We start from the raw sequence: 4929 nt of genomic DNA, 5'->3' as shown, positions 1-4929 counted from the left end.
ATTATTCCGGCGCCCCCCGGCAGTCTGCAGAGGGACTAGAAATTGTGGGAATCGATGAGAGCAGTTCTCAAATAACATGGGAACAGCATGGGGAAGACCCCTGGAAGCATTCCTGACTCCCAGGTCACTGCTGTGAACAATGTTGTCAGAGTCTTACGCCACTTTTACAGACTCACAATAAAACATACAAAAACGAAACCAAAATGGATTTTCCTGGGAAATATGTTAAGGGACATCTTTTCCAGGGTAATGAGTAGTATATAAGGCAAAATAAATAGCCAAAAACAAAAATGCTCCTGCACACCTTGGGCTATGTTCACATGTAGCGGTTTTGATGCGTTTTTGAACTTTAGCATTGCTTTCATCCAAGACAAATGCATTCACTGGGAAATGTCATTTTACAACCTTCTCTGGCCATGTGATGTGTGACACATCATCAGACACGTCCTGTTTCATTTATGAAGGAGTGACTCTGAAAGTCACAGACCCTAGATTTATAGGGCCAGCAGTCAGCCTTCACTATTCTTAGAGAGCCATCAGCCGGCTATGCTTTGTTGTTCCCATTATTAAACAGTGGGTTATTGCATATGCAGTGAGTGGTAGGGCTGCCCAAAATTTGGATGCACCCCAATACCCCTTTGAAGAGACGTGCAGGAGGGCCTCCTGAAAACATTGTTCCCATTATTAGGAAGTGGGTCTCCCATAGTGTTTGCCTATGCAGTGAATGCAAGGGCTGCCAAAAATTGGGAGGCACTCCAATGCCCCTTGGAAGAAAAGTGGAGGAGGGTCTCATAAAAAAATGTTCCCATTAGAAAGGAGCGGGTCTCCTACACTTGTAATGCCCATGCACTAAGTGTATGGGCTGACAAACATTAACCCCTGGGGGTATACATATACATACTGTATAACAAAAATTTTTTACGGGCATCATAAACACCCTTCAAAAAATTATGTGGGTGTTGCATCACGGATAGTGTTGAGTGATACCGTCCGATACTTGAAAGTATCGGTATCGGAAAGTATCGGCCGATACCGGCAAAGTATCGGATCTAATCCGATACCGATACCCGATACCAATACAAGTCAATGGGACACCAAGTATCGGACGGTATCCTGTATGGTTCCCAGGGTCTGAAGGAGAGGAAACTCTCCTTCAGGCCCTGGGATCCATATCAATGTGTAAAAGAAAGAATTAAAATAAAAAATAGGGATATACTCACCCTCTGACGCGCCCTGGACTTTACCGCCGTAACCGGGAGCCGTTGTACCTAAGAATGCGCGCTTGAAGGGCCTTAGATGACGTCACGGCGCTCTGATTGGTCCGTAGCGGTCGCGCGACCGCTACGTGACCAATCACAAAGCCGTGACGTCACCTAAGGTCGTTCAAGCGCTTGAAAGACCTTAGGTGACGTCACAGCTTTGTGATTGGTCGCGTAGCGGTCACGCGACCGCTACGCGACCAATCAGAAGCTGCGGACGTCTTCTAAGGTATTTCAAGCGCTTAAAAGACCTTAGGTGACGTCACGGCTTTGTGATTGGTCGCGTAGCGGTCACGCGACCGCTACGGACCAATCAGAGCGCCATGACGTCATCTAAGGCCCTTCAAGCGCGCATTCTTAGGTACAACGGCTCCCGGTTACGGCGGTAAAGTCCAGGGGCCGCCGGAGAGGTGAGTATATCCCTATTTTTTATTTTAATTCTTTCTTTTACACATTAATGTTGTTTCGATACCGATACCCGATACCACAAAAGTATCGGATCTCGGTATCGGAATTCCGACACCGCAAGTATCGGCCGATACCCAATACTTGCGGTATTGGAATGCTCAACACTAATCACGGATAAAGGAAGAGGTCAACAGCAAATAGCCAAAATCAGGAAGCGTATACCCATGTGTGAGTGTGAAGAGGTACATGGGAATAGACCTCCCAAAAAAAGACGCTGGATTTGAGTTTATGTCAAGCTGCTATCATTCGGTGGTGTTGAGAAGTCTGACCCAATCCTGCCTGTGTTCATTTTTATAAGAGTCAGCCTGTCAGCATTTTCAGTTGATAGGCGGATGCGCTAATCAGTTATAATTGCACCAGCGGCACTGAAAACCCGCTCTGACAAAACGCTAGCTGCAGGGCAGGCCAGGACCTCCAAGGTGTAGACAGCCAGTTGATGCCATGTGCCCAGCTTGGATACCCAATTATTATAGGGTACAGAGGAATCATGGAGGAAGTTGGTACGGTCAGCAAGGTACTGCCTCAGCATCTTCGTAAACATTGCACTTCTTGTGAGAGTCCCCTGCACCTCAGGGCTTGTGCGATGGAAGTGTCTGAGAAAACTCTCCCAGAACTTTGCCAGTGTTCCCCTGCCTCTGTGGATTGGAATTGTCTCTCTCGCCTGTACTCCTTGGTTGTCCAACAAACTGTGACCTGTGCCACCAGCATCTTCAGATGGGAATTTTTTTTAGTAATTTCGCAACAAGGGCCTTCTGGTACTGCCCCATTTTAGTAGACCTGTCTGCCTCGGGAATAAGAGATAGAGAGTTCTCCTTGTAGCGTGGGTCTAGAAGTGTCACCAACCAGTAATGACTGTCACCTAAAATTTTGAGATTGCGAGGGTCACGGGAAAGGCAGTGAAGCAAGCTCAGTCATGCATGCCAGACTGCGAACAGGCAAGACTTCTGTGTCCTCACCAAGAGGAGGACTGACCATGCTCTCCTCTTCCTTGTCCTCAGGCCATCCATGCTGAACAGACGGTATGACAGTTGTGTAGGTAGTACTGTCTATAGCGCATGAAAGTAGCTCCTGTTCTTCCTCCTCCTCCTCCTCTTCCTCATTGTCACCCAATCCACATTGGGATGAGATGAGGCTGGGCTGTGTGTAATCACCCTGTATCGTTCCTTGCTCCATCTCATCATGATCTGCTTGCAATGCATCCTCTTTGACTGTGAGCAGAGAGCATTTCAGAACACAGAGAAGCGGGATGGTGATGCTAATTATGGCGTCATTGCCGCTCGCTATCTTAGTGGAGTCCTCAAAGTTTTGGAGGATGTTACATATGTCTGACATTCATGTCCACTCCTGAGGTCTTATGTGTGGAGTCTGAACTGAATAGTGATGGCCTTGTTGATGCTGGTAGTCAACAACTGCCCTCTTCTTGTCACAAATCCTTCACAACATCTGCAGTGTAGAGTTCTAGCATGTGGGGACATCACACACTAATCGGTGAGCCGGAGGCTGCAAATGCTGTTGAAGCATGGCAAGGGCGGCAGAAGCTATAGCGTACATTGACAATCAGTTCTGGCAGCCCCGGGTAGGTTTTGAGAAACCGCTGAACAACGAGGTTAAGCACATGGGCCAGGCATTTTGCGTGTGTGAGCTTGCCTGGCCTCAGAGCCGTCACCAGGTGCCAGCCATTGTCACATATGACCATGCATGGCTGTAGGTTCAGTGGTGTCAGCCACAGATATGCCTGCTCTTTCAGAGCTGTCCACAACTCTTCAGCATTGTGCTGTTTGTCACCTAAGCAGCTGAGGCAGTGCTGCAGTGATTCCAGCTTGTGACTGATGTGTTCATTTTGGAGGTGGAGGCTGAAGAGGAGGAGGAAGAGGTGCAGGAGCTGTAGACTGTGGGAGCAACCCTGATTGATCTAGGGCCTGCAATCCTCAGTGTCGGGAGGATGTGTTCCATCCCAAGGTCCGACTGGGTCCTAGCTTCCACTATGTTAACACAGTGTGCCGTGAGCGAGACATACCATCCCTGCCCACAAGCACATGTCCACGTGTCTGTAGTTAGGTGGACTTTCCCAGTAACTGCATTGTTGAGGGCACGGCTAATGTGGGACACGTGCTTGTATAATGTGGGGACGGCACACGGGAGAAATATTGGCAGCTGGGAACTGAGTACCGAGGAATGGTGTCTGTCATCAGGTTGCAGAAAGCTTAGATCTCCAAGAGCCTAAAAGGCAACATTTTGAGCGCAAGCAGTCACGAAATATGGGAATTTAGTAGTGTGGCCTGTGGGGCATTTGGCTGCGTATTTGTGGAGCGCCCCCACACCGCCGCAGGGCCGAGGGGTACCCGGAGCCGGGCCTCTGAGTCTCAGTTCTGGGGTTGTCACGGTGGCTAGACCCGGTCCGTGGCCCTGTCTGTCAGTGGGGGACGTCCGGTGCAATAAGTGGTGTTGTAACGGTGCAGTTGTGGGGTGCAGGTCGCGGTAAATAATGAGGACACCAGGTTGCAGTCTCTTTACCTCTTTACTGAAGGTTTTGGAGACCTCAGTCCAGAGCGCTGTTAACTGGGTTGTCAGAGACCGGCCGGTCCAAAGGCACATCAGGAGTTCTCTTTACAGGTGGGAATCAGTGTCTACCTTCTAGCGCTATGTGTTGTAGTTCTTCCCTGCTGAGCTCCCGGGATAGTCCTCACAACTGTTTCTGTCTGTCTCTGATGTTCGCTTTCTCCGTCCCCCAGATGATATGGTAGGACGCACCCGTATGACGGGGTAGGCCTGGAGTTCTTCCGGGACCCTAGAGTCGCCCCTCTCCCACAGCTGCCTCCGTTGTCTGCTTAGGTGTTAAGTGAGACAGCCAACCTGTAATTAGCTGTCCGGCCGTGGTTTGCAGTAGTACTTAAAGTCTCTTACTTGCTCGGCGTTCCGGCCACCGACTGTTTGCGCCTCAGAAGGATGTTGCCTCGGTCTAACAGCACGACTCCTTCTGGTTCTAATTCCTCTTTACTGTATTCCCGTTGTTCACTGGTTTGTTCTGCTCTGAGGAGTCTGCCAGGATCCCATCCCTGACAGGTCCTCTCACTAGCTCTTCCCAGCTACTTCTCCCTGTCTTCCTGTCCAACCCCCAGTTTTACCAGAGTTGTGAGGAGTGGCCTACTAGATAGGACCACCCCCCCTGGTGGCCGGAGTGTGAAGTGTGGTGTGAGTGTAC

This window comes from Ranitomeya variabilis, chromosome 1 (genome assembly GCF_051348905.1).
Source record: "Ranitomeya variabilis isolate aRanVar5 chromosome 1, aRanVar5.hap1, whole genome shotgun sequence".
Classification (NCBI taxonomy): Eukaryota; Metazoa; Chordata; class Amphibia; order Anura; family Dendrobatidae; genus Ranitomeya; species Ranitomeya variabilis.
The sequence above is the reverse complement of the archived record's forward strand: the minus strand, read 5'-3'. Positions refer to the sequence as shown.